Source organism: Porites lutea, chromosome 10, assembly GCF_958299795.1.
Source record: "Porites lutea chromosome 10, jaPorLute2.1, whole genome shotgun sequence".
Taxonomy (NCBI): Eukaryota; Metazoa; Cnidaria; class Anthozoa; order Scleractinia; family Poritidae; genus Porites; species Porites lutea.
Window position 1 is genome coordinate 20,393,899 of NC_133210.1, and position 14,530 is coordinate 20,408,428.

The 14,530-nt window shown below is 39.1% G+C and overlaps 1 long non-coding RNA gene across 2 annotated transcripts; it reads right to left on the reverse strand.

Annotated features, from left to right (window-relative positions):
- Positions 1 to 464: 464 nt before the first annotated feature.
- Positions 465 to 14,291, reverse strand: LOC140950348 (uncharacterized). Of its 2 annotated transcripts, XR_012167175.1 has the most exons (4): positions 14,228 to 14,291; positions 1,264 to 1,321; positions 786 to 856; positions 465 to 580 (listed from the first exon to the last, which is right to left on the reverse strand). It is a non-coding gene; the product is annotated as an uncharacterized lncRNA (long non-coding RNA). The 2 variants fall into 2 exon arrangements; XR_012167174.1 differs by lacking the exon at positions 14,228 to 14,291 and having other exon boundaries at positions 1,264 to 1,398.
- Between the last annotated feature and the right edge of the window lie 239 nt (positions 14,292 to 14,530).

A 14,530-nucleotide genomic window follows, 5' to 3' on the forward strand; every position in this document is an offset into this window, starting at 1 on the left:
GGTTCGTAGAAATGGTAAGTAAACATGAAGACTTAACGCAGGCCGAAGAAGTCAAAGATAGTGGTCAAAAGTTGCCGAAAGTATCCCCGAAAGATGGGGACAGTGTTCATTTCAATGAACGCAATTTTGTAAAGGCATTACTGTAAGCGTTTACCATAGCGCGTGTTCGAAGTTATGGTAGGTCTAGTATATGAAGATTAACGCAAGCCAAAGTAGTCAACGAGTACCCCCGAAAAATGGCGAGAGTGTTCATTACAGTCATTTAAGTGTTTAGGAACACGAAGATTAACATTAAAGATATTTTGAATAGACCTATCCTTAATAATTTCAGAACACACACAAAAAAAAGCCATTGTTGCCCAGTAGTAGTTGTTTCCGTAAGAAGGAAAGTCCTCCTTCGAAAATGTTGACTGCTACTGTAGCAGAATTCTACAAAGTTTTATTTAGCTTTTATATTGCTGGAAAAAAAAAATTGTTAGATTAATTTTCTAAAGTATTTCATCTTGATCGCTACATCTTCACTTTAGCTGTATCGTAACACGCAGGCATTTCTTCAGATGTCCAACTTGAGAAACACGTCCTAAAACAGAAGAAAGTGCAATGTTTATCAGTAGACTGTAGAAATAGAGAAATTTGAGTACTGGTTATTTTGTGCTCTCGTTTTTCGCGTTGGTTAGTTATTTAAGTGATTTACAGTCTAACAGCCCGTTATTTTTTGGACCGCCCCTGTTCGAACCCTGTTGTAAAAACTGGGGTTATTCAATTCTTCTCAAGAGATAACGTACCTTTCATTGTTGGTGTTGTTTCATCAGCTAGTACAGGTTCCACCAGATGACGATTTTTCAATCTTTGTAAACTATAAAAGTGCAATTTAAAAAAGGAACCTGAACTCAGTAAATATAGCGACCAAAGTAAGTATCTGTTAGCAAAATATATATAAAGAATCTCAACGATAAAAAATTCAGGTACTTCTGCCAAACCCAACACCATTTTCGGGTTTAAACGTACTTTTTGCAATAAGCACATATAAGAAACTTATTTTTCTAGCTCCCGTTTGCTATAGAGATAAATGAATTCATTTCAGTCGTTCACTTCTTTGTTCTCTATTCTCTCACTAGCAAACGACGCCGGGTACTACACATACGATGTTGTGCTCTTATTCTAGAGTATATCAATCCGAACTCCTCGAGCTCCTCGTGGTGCTCGACATCTAGGCCTAAGGAGAAAACCGGGGATTAATGCAAAGAAACATATCCATTATACCTGAAGCGTAGAAAACGCCTCCCCACGTGATGAACAAAAATAACCGGGTAGATTCAATCTAGAAAATAAAAAAGCTAAAGAAAAAGAAAAAAGCGCTTAGAGGATGTTACCAACAGACGTAAATTGAACTAATACAACCTATTTTGATTTGCACCGATAAGGGATATAGATAAGAAATGAAGTTTAACGCACACTAAAAATATCTGACCATCGGCAGATATTCTTAGTGGGCCGAGACATAAAAAACCATATCAATAAAGACAAGTCGACTCTCACTGTACCCTCAAATAGCATTTTCCCTGTAACAACAACTGCGCAAAATCGTAAAGTTACACTGTAAATACAATAAATTCATTTCCGACGTATCCACTTAGATATATTTAAAGCGTCCAGCAAAAGCCTTGTTATAACCTGCAAAGATATAACAGTGGAGAGTCAAACACTTAAATAATTTCCAGGTTCAAATCTATGTTTACTAAGTGAAATATACAATTTGAATCATTAAAGTTATTATCTTTTTATGGTATCTAATCATCTAATGGTATATCAGTAATAATAATAATAACAATAACAATTATAATAATAGTAATAATTCTATTAAAAGTTTATTAACAGATCCATAAAGTGTCTCTTCCATGTTAAATGAAATTATACGCAATTAAAAATAAATTAAATTAAAGTGAAAACAGTTCTCTCCTCAAATAAAATGATAGTGACTGCAAATCCCATTGGCCCTAGTTAACAGCAGATATCAGGCAAAGAAATTACGGGAGTTCTCATATCTTCTCAAGTGGAAACTTTCTAAGGGTATATCTCATTGGTCCTAATTAACAGCAGATTTCAGGCAAATGCAATTGGGTGTTCTTCTTCTCAGACTAAGGAGCTCCAGTCCCCATTGATTGCTGGGTTGGAATCCCATTTTATCTAATTTTAATAGTAAGTGATAACTACGATAGACTGAAGTATCAGTAAAGAGAACTCCTGACTCCATTACTTGCTGGGTTGGAGTCCCAGTTTATCTAATTTTCATAGTAAGTAATAACTATGATAGACTGAAGTATCAGTCCAGGAAGCCCCTGAATCCCTTGCTTGCTGGGTTGGAATACCAGTTTATCTAGTTTTAATAGTAAGTTTCATCTATTATTGACTAAAGTATCAGTCCAGGGAGCTCCTCTCTCCCTTGCTTGCTGGGCTAGAATCCCAGTTTATCTAGTTTTAATAGTAAGTTTCACCAATTATTGACTAAAGTATCAGTCCAGGGAGCTTCTGTCTCCCTTGCTAACTGGGTTGAAATCCCAGTTTATCTAGTTTTAATAGTAAGTTTCACCTATTATTGACTGAAGTATCAGTCCAGGAAGCTCCTCTCTCCCTTGCTTCCTGGGTTGGAATCCCAGTTTATCTAGTGTTAATACTAAGTTTTATCAAATATTGACTGAAGTATCAGTCCAGGGAGCTCCTGTCTCCCTTGCTTGCTGGGTTGGAATCCCAGTTTATCTAGTTTTAATAGTAAGTTTCATCTATTATTGACTGAAGTATCAGTCCAGGAAGCTGCTGTCTCCCTTGCTTGCTGGGTTGGAATCCCAGTTTATCTAGTGTTAATACTAAGTTTTATCAAATATTGACTAAAGTATCAGTCCAGGGAGCTCCTGTCTCCCTTGCTTGCTGGGTTGGAATCCCATTTTATCTAGTTTTAATAGTAAGTTTTATCTATTATTGACTGAAGTATCAGTCCAGGAAGCTCCTGTCTCCCTTGCTTGCTGGGTTGGAATCCCTGTTTACCTACTTTTAATAGTAAGTTTCATCTATTATTGACTGAAGTATCAGTCCAGGGAGCTCCTGTCTCCCTTGCTTGCTGGGTTGGAATCCCAGTTTATCTAGTTTTAATAGTAATTTTATCTATTCTTGACTGAAGCATCAGTCCAGAGAGCTCTTGTCTCCGTTGCTTGCTGGGTTGGAATCCCAGTTTATCTAGTTAAGAGTAAGTTTCATCTTTTATTGACTGAAGTATCAGTCCTGGAGCTCCTGTCTTCCTTGCTTGCTGGGTTTGAATCCCAGTTTATCTAGTTTTTATAGTAAGTTTCATCTATTATTGACTGAAGTATCAGTCCAAGGAGCTCCTGTCTCCCTTGCTTGCTGGGTTGGAATCCCAGTTTATCTAGTTTTAAGAGTAAGTTTTATCTATTATTGACTGAAGTATCAGTCCAGGGAGCTCCGGTCTCCCTTGCTTGCTGGGTTGGAATCCCAGTTTATCTAGTGTTAATACTAAGTTTTATCAAATATTGACTGAAGTATCAGTCCAGGGAGCTCCTGTCTCCCTTGCTTGCTGGGTTGAAATCCCAGTTTATCTAGTTTTAATAGTAAGTTTTATCTATTATTGACTGAAGTATCAGTCCAGGGAGCTTCGGTATCCCTTGCTTGCTGGGTTGGAATCCCAGTTTATCTAGTGTTAATACTAAGTTTTATCAAATATTGACTAAAGTATCAGTCCAGGGAGCTCTTGTCTCCCTTGCTTGCTGGGTTGGAATCCCATTTTATCTAGTTAAGAGTAAGTTTCATCTTTTATTGACTGAAGTATCAGTCCTGGAGCTCCTGTCTTCCTTGCTTGCTGGGTTTGAATCCCAGTTTATCTAGTTTTTATAGTAAGTTTCATCTATTATTGACTGAAGTATCAGTCCAAGGAGCTCCTGTCTCCCTTGCTTGCTGGGTTGGAATCCCAGTTTATCTAGTTTTAAGAGTAAGTTTTATCTATTATTGACTGAAGTATCAGTCCAGGGAGCTCCTGTCTCCCTTGCTTGCTGGGTTGGAATCCCTGTTTACCTACTTTTAATAGTAAGTTTCATCTATTATTGACTGAAGTATCAGTCCAGGGAGCTCCTGTCTCCCTTGCTTGCTGGGTTGGAATCCCAGTTTATCTAGTTTTAATAGTAATTTTATCTATTCTTGACTAAAGTATCAGTCCAGAGAGCTCCTGTCTCCGTTGCTTGCTGGGTTGGAATCCCAGTTTATCTAGTTAAGAGTAAGTTTCATCTTTTATTGACTGAAGTATCAGTCCTGGAGCTCCTGTCTTCCTTGCTTGCTGGGTTTGAATCCCAGTTTATCTAGTTTTTATAGTAAGTTTCATCTATTATTGACTGAAGTATCAGTCCAAGGAGCTCCTGTCTCCCTTGCTTGCTGGGTTGGAATCCCAGTTTATCTAGTTTTAATAGTAAGTTTTATCTATTATTGACTGAAGTATCAGTCCAGGAAGCTGCTGTCTCCCTTGCTTGCTGGGTTGGAATCCCAGTTTATCTAGTGTTAATACTAAGTTTTATCAAATATTGACTAAAGTATCAGTCCAGGGAGCTCCTGTCTCCCTTGCTTGCTGGGTTGGAATCCCATTTTATCTAGTTTTAATAGTAAGTTTTATCTATTATTGACTGAAGTATCAGTCCAGGGAGCTCCTGTCTCCCTTGCTTGCTGGGTTGGAATCCCTGTTTACCTACTTTTAATAGTAAGTTTCATCTATTATTGACTGAAGTATCAGCCCAGGGAGCTCCTGTCTCCCTTGCTTGCTGGGTTGGAATCCCAGTTTATCTAGTTTTAATAGTAATTTTATCTATTCTTGACTAAAGTATCAGTTCAGAGAGCTCCTGTCTCCGTTGCTTGCTGGGTTGGAATCCCAGTTTATCTAGTTAAGAGTAAGTTTCATCTTTTATTGACTGAAGTATCAGTCCCGGAGCTCCTGTCTTCCTTGCTTGCTGGGTTTGAATCCCAGTTTATCTAGTTTTTATAGTAAGTTTCATCTATTATTGACTGAAGTATCAGTCTAAGGAGCTCCTGTCTCCCTTGCTTGCTGGGTTGGAATCCCAGTTTATCTAGTTTTAAGAGTAAGTTTTATCTATTATTGACTGAAGTATCAGTCCAGGGAGCTCCGGTCTCCCTTGCTTGCTGGGTTGGAATCCCAGTTTATCTAGTGTTAATACTAAGTTTTATCAAATATTGACTGAAGTATCAGTCCAGGGAGCTCCTGTCTCCCTTGCTTGCTGGGTTGGAATCCCAGTTTATCTAGTTTTAATAGTAAGTTTTATCTATTATTGACTGAAGTATCAGTCCAGGAAGCTGCTGTCTCCCTTGCTTGCTGGGTTGGAATCCCAGTTTATCTAGTGTTAATACTAAGTTTTATCAAATATTGACTAAAGTATCAGTCCAGGGAGCTCCTGTCTCCCTTGCTTGCTGGGTTGCAATCCCATTTTATCTAGTTTTAATAGTAAGTTTCATCTATTATTGACTGAAGTATCAGTCCAGGGAGCTCCTGTCTACCTTGCTTGCTGGGTTGGACTCCCTGTTTACCTACTTTTAATAGTAAGTTTCATCTATTATTGACTGAAGTATCAGTCCAGGGAGCTGCTGTCTCCCTTGCTTGCTGGGTTGGAATCCCATTTTATCTAGTTTCAATAGTAAGTTTTATCTATTATTGACTGAAGTATCAGTCCAGGGAGCTCCTGTCTCCCTTGCTTGCTGGGTTGGAATCCCTGTTTACCTACTTTTAATAGTAAGTTTCATCTATTATTGACTGAAGTATCAGTCCAGGGAGCGCATGTCTCCCATGCTTGCTGGGTTGGAATCCCAGTTTATCTAGTTTTAATAGTAAGTTTTATCTATTATTGACTGAAGTATCAGTCCAGGGAGCTCCTGTCTACCTTGCTTGCTGGGTTGGAATCCCTGTTTACCTACTTTTAATAGTAAGTTTCATCTATTATTGACTGAAGTATCAGTCCAGGGAGCTCCTGTCTCCCTTGCTTGCTGGGTTGGAATCCCAGTTTATCTAGTTTTAATAGTAAGTTTTATCTATTATTGACTGAAGTATCAGTCCAGGAAGCTGCTGTCTCCCTTGCTTGCTGGGTTGGAATCCCAGTTTATCTAGTGTTAATACTAAGTTTTATCAAATATTGACTAAAGTATCAGTCCAGGGAGCTCCTGTCTCCCTTGCTTGCTGGGTTGGAATCCCATTTTATCTAGTTTTAATAGTAAGTTTTATCTATTATTGACTGAAGTATCAGTCCAGGGAGCTCCTGTCTACCTTGCTTGCTGGGTTGGAATCCCTGTTTACCTACTTTTAATAGTAAGTTTCATCTATTATTGACTGAAGTATCAGTCCAGGGAGCTCCTGTCTCCCTTGCTTGCTGGGTTGGAATCCCAGTTTATCTAGTTTTAATAGTAAGTTTTATCTATTATTGACTGAAGTATCAGTCCAGGAAGCTGCTGTCTCCCTTGCTTGCTGGGTTGGAATCCCAGTTTATCTAGTGTTAATACTAAGTTTTATCAAATATTGACTAAAGTATCAGTCCAGGGAGCTCCTGTCTCCCTTGCTTGCTGGGTTGGAATCCCATTTTATCTAGTTTTAATAGTAAGTTTTATCTATTATTGACTGAAGTATCAGTCCAGGGAGCTCCTGTCTACCTTGCTTGCTGGGTTGGAATCCCTGTTTACCTACTTTTAATAGTAAGTTTCATCTATTATTGACTGAAGTATCAGTCCAGGGAGCTGCTGTCTCCCTTGCTTGCTGGGTTGGAATCCCATTTTATCTAGTTTCAATAGTAAGTTTTATCTATTATTGACTGAAGTATCAGTCCAGGGAGCTCCTGTCTCCCTTGCTTGCTGGGTTGGAATCCCTGTTTACCTACTTTTAATAGTAAGTTTCATCTATTATTGACTGAAGTATCAGTCCAGGGAGCGCATGTCTCCCATGCTTGCTGGGTTGGAATCCCAGTTTATCTAGTTTTAACAGTAAGTTTTATCTATTATTGACTGAAGTATCGGTCCAGGGAGCTCCTGTCTACCTTGCTTGCTGGGTTGGAATCCCTGTTTACCTACTTTTAATAGTAAGTTTCATCTATTATTGACTGAAGTATCAGTCCAGGGAGCTCCTGTCTCCTTTGCTTGCTGGGTTGGAATCCCAGTTTATCTAGTTTTAATAGTAAGTTTCATCTATTATTGACTGAAGTATCAGTCCAGGGAGCTTCGGTCTCCCTTGCTTGCTGGGTTGGAATCCCAGTTTATCTAGTGTTAATACTAAGTTTTATCAAATATTGACTAAAGTATCAGTCCAGGGAGCTCCTGTCTCCCTTGCTTGCTGGGTTGGAATCCCATTTTATCTAGTTTTAATAGTAAGTTTTATCTATTATTGACTGAAGTATCAGTCCAGGGAGCTCCTGTCTCCCTTGCTTGCTGGGTTGGAATCCCTATTTACCTACTTTTAATAGTAAGTTTCATCTATTATTGACTCAAGTATTAGTCCAGGGAGCTGCTGTCTCCCTTGCTTGCTGGGTTGGAATCCCATTTTATCTAGTTTCAATAGTAAGTTTTATCTATTATTGACTGAAGTATCAGTCCAGGGAGCTCCTGTCTCCCTTGCTTGCTGGGTTGGAATCCCTGTTTACCTACTTTTAATAGTAAGTTTCATCTATTATTGACTGAAGTATCAGTCCAGGGAGCTCATGTCTCCCATGCTTGCTGGGTTGGAATCCCAGTTTATCTAGTTTTAATACTAAGTTTCATCTATTATTGACTGAGGTATCAGTGCAGGGAGCTCCTGTCTCCCTTGGTTGCTGGGCTGGAATCCCAGTTACACTAAGTGCATATTACTTTGAAAATCAGTGATAGTCTTCTTAGAGCAACAACTCTTTCCAAGAAAATCTGAAATTATACCTAAAATAACTGAGATTTTTTTTATTTAAACAAAAACAAAAAAAAAATTTAAAGGCTCGAAAAAACCCGTTTCGTTACAGAAGCTGAGATGGCATGACCTAAAGAAAAGGGTGTATGGCCTGTGCAGTATCCGAGACGCACGTGAGTGCAACGGCCATATAAATTGGGGGACCTCCGCTTGCGTCCAAACCGGGACACCTGGGCATGAGCGCTTACAACAGACTTGTTTCGTGACAGAACCTGAGATATGGCATGACCCGATGAGCGGTACACCCCTACGGCCCGTGCAGTATCACTCATAAAGCTCTGCACCACTGCAGAATGAGTCGATAAGCACTTGAGTGCAACGGCCGTTTTCTTATCAGGCGCCCAATACATCACCTGTCGGTCAGAGGCGACCACCCAGACCTCGGTGTAACTGATGGCTCAGTACCACTCTCACCGCATGAGTAGACAAGCACCCTGTGGAACGCACGAAACCCTCCACCTGGCTTGAGGCCACTGTATTGGCAACAATAAGCCAACTTTGTTTTTGGAATCCCCTTTTTCTACTTATGGCTGCTAATAAATTTATTGAAAGAATTGCTGCTGCTCGAACAGTATAATACTATCAAAATAATTAAACGTAAGGTGTAATGCACCTTATTTAGTTCTAGAATTAGGGTATTAAAGGTTCAACTACATGCATAATAGACTCTTGTGTCACTCCAGGTATTACTTATCTAGCTTGCTGCATTGGAATCCCAGTAAATGGTCTGTTTCAACAGTAAGTTTCATCTCTCATTGACTGAAGTATCAGTCCAGGGAGCCCCTGTCTCCCTTGCTTGCTGGGTTGGAATCCCAGTATATCTAGTTTTAATAGTACATTTTATCTGTTATTGACTGAAGCATCAGTCCAGGGAGCTCCTGTCTCCCTTGCTTGCTGAGTTGGAATCCCAGTTTATCCAGTTTTAATAGTAAGTTTCATCTATTATTGACTGAAGTATCAGTCCAGGAAGCTCCTGTCTCCCTTGCTTGCTGGGATGGATCCCAGTTTATCTAGTTTTAATAGTAAGTAATAACTATTAAAGACTGAAGAATCAGTCCAGGAAGCTGATGTCTCCTTTGCTTGCTGGGTTGGAATCCCAGTATATCTAATTTTAACAGTAAGTACTAACAATATTATAGCCTAAAGTATCAGTCCAGGGAGCTCCTGTCTCCCTTGCTTGCTGCGTTGGAATCCCAGTTTAACTAGTTTTAATAGTAAGTTTCATCTATTAATGACTGAAGTATCACTCCAGGGAGCCTCTGTCACCCTTGCTTGCTGGGTTGGAATCCCAGTTTATCTAGTGTTAATACTAAGTTTTACCAAATATTGACTGAAGTATCAGTCCAGGGAGCTGCTGTGTCCCTTGCTTGCTGGGTTGGAATCCCATTTTATCTAGTTTTAATAGTAAGTTTTATCTATTATTGACTGAAGTATCAGTCCAGGGAGCTCCTTTCTCCCTTGCTTGCTGGGTTGGAATCCCTGTTTACCTACTTTTAATAGTAAGTTTCATCTATTATTGACTGAAGTATCAGTCCAGGGAGCTCCTGTCTCCCTTGCTTGCTGGGTTGGAATCCCAGTTTATCTAGTTCTAATAGTAATTTTATCTATTATTGAGTGAAGTATCAATCCAGAGAGCTCCTGTCTCCCTTGCTTGCTGGGTTGGAATCCCAGTTTATCTAGTTTTAAGAGTAAGTTTCATCTATTATTGACTGAAGTATCAGTCCGGGAGCTCCTGTCTCCCTTGGTTGCTGGGTTGGAATCCCAGTTTATCTAGTTTTAATACTAATTTTCATCTACTATTGACTGAAGTATCAGTCCAGGGAGCATCTGTCTCCCTTTCTTGCTGGGTTGGAAGCCCAGTTTATCTAGTTTTAATAGTAAGTTTTATCTATTCTTGACTGAAGTATCAGTCCGGGAGCTCCTGTCTCCCTTGGTTGCTTGGCTGGAATCCCAGTTACCCTAAGTGCATATTACTTTGAAAATCAGTGATAATCTTCTTAGAGCAACAACTCTTTCCAAGAAAATCTGAAATTATACCTAAAATAACTGAGATTTTTTTTATTTAAACAAAAACAAAAACAAAAAATTTAAAGGCTCGAAAAAACCTGTTTCGTTACAGAAGCTGAGATATGGCATGACCTAAAGAAAAGGGTGTATGGCCTGTGCAGTATCCGAGACGCACGTGAGTGCAACGGCCATATAAATTGGGGGACCTCCGCTTGCGTCCAAACCGGGACACCTGGGCATGAGCGCTTACAACAGACTTGTTTCGTGACAGAACCTGAGATATGGCATGACCCGATGAGCGGTACACCGCTACGGCCCGTTCAGTATCACTCATAAAGCTCTGCACCACTGCAGAATGAGTCGATAAGCACTTGAGTGCAACGGCCGTTTTCTTATCAGGCGCCCAATACATCACCTGTCGGTCAGAGGCGACCACCCAGACCTCGGTGTAACTGATGGCTCAGTACCACTCTCACCGCATAAGTAGACAAGCACCCTGTGGAACGCACGAAACCCTCCACCTGGCTTGAGGCCACTGTATTGGCAACAATAAGCCAACTTTGTTTTTGGAATCCCCTTTTTCTACTTATGGCTGCTAATAAATTTATTGAAAGAATTGCTGCTGCTCGAACAGTATAATACTATCAAAATAATTAAACGTAAGGTGTAATGCACCTTATTTAGTTCTAGAATTAGGGTATTAAAGGTTCAACTACATGCATAATAGACTCTTGTGTCACTCCAGGTATTACTTATCTAGCTTGCTGCATTGGAATCCCAGTAAATGCTCTGTTTTACAGTAAGTTTCATCTCTCATTGACTGAAGTATCACTCCAGGGAGCCCCTGTCTCCCTTGCTTGCAGGGTTGGAATCCCAGTATATCTAGTTTTAATAGTACATTTCATCTGTTATTGACTGAAGTATCAGTCCAGGGAGCTCCTGTCTCCCTTGCTTGCTGAGTTGGAATCCCAGTTTATCCAGTTTTAATAGTAAGTTTCATCTATTATTGACTGAAGTATCAGTCCAGGAAGCTCCTGTCTCCCTTGCTTGCTGGGTTGGAATCTCAGTTTATCTAGTTTTAATAGTAAGTTTTATCTATTATTGACTTAAGTATCAGTCCAGGGAGCTCTTGTCTCCCTTGCTTGCTGGGTTGGAATCCCAGTTTATCTAGTTTTAATAGAAAGTAATAACTATTAAAGACTGAAGTATCAGTCCAAGGAGCTCCTGTCTCCCTTGCTTGCTGAGTTGGAATCCCAGTTTATCTAGTTTTAATAGTAAATTTCATCTATTAATGACTGAAGTATCACTCCAGGGAGCTCCTGTCTCCCTTACGTACTGGGTTGGAATCCCATTTTATCTAGTTTTAATAGTAAGTTTCATCTATTATTGACTGAAGTATCAGTCCAGGGGGCTCTTGTCTCCCTTGCTTGCTGGGTTGGAATCCCAGTTTATCTAGTTTTAATAGTAAGTAATAACTATTAAAGACTGAAGTATCAGTCCAAGGAGCTCCTGTCTCCCTTGCTTGCTGAGTTGGAATCCCTGTTTATCTAGTTTTAATAGTAAATTTCATCTATTAATGACTGAAGTATCACTCCAGGGAGCTCCTGTCTCCCTTGCTTACTGAGTTGGAATCCCAGTTTACCTAGTTTTAATAGTAAATTTCATCTATTAATGACTGAAGTATCACTCCAGGGAGCTCCTGTCTCCCTTGCTTACTGGGTTGGAATCCCATTTTATCTAGTTTAAATAGTCAGTTTCATCTATTATTGACTGAAGTATTAGTCCAGGGAGCTCTTGTCTCCCTTGCTTGCTGGGTTGGAATCCCAGTTTATCTAATTTTAATAGTAAGTAATAACACTATTAAAGACTGAAGTATCAGTCCAGGGAGCTCGTGTCTCCCTTCCTGGCTGGGTTGGAATCCCAGTTTATCTAGTTTTAATAGTAAGTTTCATCTATTATTGACTGAAGTATCAGTCCAGGGGGCTCCTGTCTCCCTTGCTTGCTTGGTTGGAATCCCAGTTTATCTAGTTTTAATAGTAAGTTTCATCTATTATTGACTGAAGTATCAGTCCAGGGAGCTCCTGTCTCCCTTGCTTCCTGGGTTGGAATCCCAGTTTATCTAGTTTTAATAGTAAGTTTCATCTATTAGTGACTGAAGTATCAGTCCAGGGAGCTCCTGTCTCTCTTGCTTGCTGAGTTGGAATCCTAGTTTATCTAGTTTTAATAGTAAGTTTCATCTATTATTGACTGAAGTATCAGTCCAGGGAGCTCCTGTCTACCTTGCTTGCTGGGTTGGAATCCTAGTTTATTTACACAGTTTTTATAGTAAGTTGTAACTATCATAGACTGAAGTTTCAGTCCAGGGAGCTCCTGTCTCCCTTGCTTGCTGGGTTGGAAATGCCAGGTTATCTAGTGTTTTTAAAAATCGTAAGTTAAAAATAGTAAGTGCCATCTATTATAGACTAAGGTATTAGTCCAGGGAGGAGCATTACTTTTTGTGTGTTTTCATAGTGTTTTCTGGCATAAAACCTGTATGCAAAACTACTGCCAGTGGGGAGAGGTTATTAACTTTATATAAATATTATGTATTATGTCATAGTTTAGGGAGCAGCTGTCTCCCATTTTTGGTGAGTTGGAATCCCAGTTGTAAATGTAAATTGCTTTTTATAAATATCAGAATTTTTATGTATTCTAATACTTCAAGGAAGGTCCTTAGGAGCCATAATTTATTAAGTCACTAAATAAAGATCGGGATTGGGGTTGTTACAAGCTCCAAGCTCTTACCATTTTGAAAATATCCTGGTTTAGTTGGGTCAGCACTGTACAATTAATGACTGTACTTCTGTTAGATTGTTTTTAGATTGTTACCTACGGGGGATGAGTAAAGAAGACAAAAAAAAATTAGTAAAAGCATAACAAAATGATGATGTCAGATATGATTTGTTGAAATACTCTTTATCTGGCAGTCACAATTTTATTGTGATAGGTTTTTGAAATCAGTGATTACCTATCACAAGTTAGGTTCCCTAGCCTTAGCTAGTACATAATATCCCTAACCATGATTTGATTTATTTATCTAATTTAAAGCAAGGAAAATTACTGGCACATAATTAAGACCTTTCAAATCATTTTGTTTTTGGAGCCCGCACGTTTGAAACAACTTTAATATACCTTCACTTCTCCTAGATTGAGTTATCTAAAAAGAGTAATCAAAACTTATGTGCAGAGCAAAACAAAGTACCCAATAAAAAAGGAAGCTAACTCTCTCTCTCGGCGATTCACGCGTAGCCCTAGTATTTAAACCGTGGCTGCTTATTTGTGTTATTTACAAAAGTGACTGAAATCCCAGGAGTGTGCCCCCCGGTTCTCCAAGTCCTGACCGTTTTTAGACCAAAAAGGTGCAAAAACCATACCCTTTGGGGTGGCACATACCTAGTTGGCTTATATAAGGGGGATTACTCCCCAGGAGAAAATCCATGTATCTTAAAAATTCTGTCCATGGGCCTGGGTGTCTTTAAATGCTTCATTTGGTCGAGGCACTTTGAAAAGGAAAGAATTGGTTTGAAGGGTTGATATTAAACCAAAACAGTTCAAAGGCGCTTAAATAAAAAGTTGTACGACTCTCTTCAGTTAACGAAAAAGGGAATAATTTTTTAAATTTTAGTAAGTGGATGCAGTCTAAGAAGACAGCATGTCACAATATTATTTCTACTTTCTATTCTCGAACACCTATGTCCCATTTTAGTCTATTTGCTCATTAGGATAATGCTCGTAAAACTAATTTAAGTTTGTATTCAATTGTTCAGAAAGCTGCTGCCTCCCAATTCTTTGCTGAGTATGAATAACAGTTGAGTTGGTGTATATTTTCTTATAGACTGACTTTGCACGTTACAGTTCAGGGAGAAATGTGTATCCCATTTCTTTGCTAGGTTCGAATCCCAGTTGACCCCTAAGTATATATTATTGTTTAATCAAAGGTTTTATGTAAAAGTTAGAATATATCATAGGGCATCAAACATAATTCCCTGGCATCCTAATTGTTGCTTTCACAGGTTTAAAACTGGAGTATCCCTTTGCATGTTTGAGAGGGGCAGCATTGTGTCTTATGCCATTTATCATGCAGTTTGAATTTTACAGTGTAGTTTGTTTTGACCTTGAATTCTGGTATCTTCTACACTGTGTTGCTATCTTGACTGCTTAATGTATATAAATAGAATAAAATTATTTTAATATTGTATTTACCTTTCTTGTTTCTTGTTGGTCAAATCTTTTAAATTGTGCCTGACTGATCTCTTGGCATATCTCTAGGTGATAAAGAAATGAACTTAATTAACTTACGGTCTCATACTTTCTCGAAAATAAAACTGAAGCCCTTGTAATTTCGAAAAGCTTCAAGTTCCCCTACGATGACCGAACAGATACAAATTTTATAGCCCCGCTTAGACTGCACTTCTAGAGATTTAAAAGTACTGTGGTCTACGTACATTAGGTTCTCATTAAGTGGCGGCAGCCGGCTAAAAACTGGCTACTTCGAGTTTTGAGCCG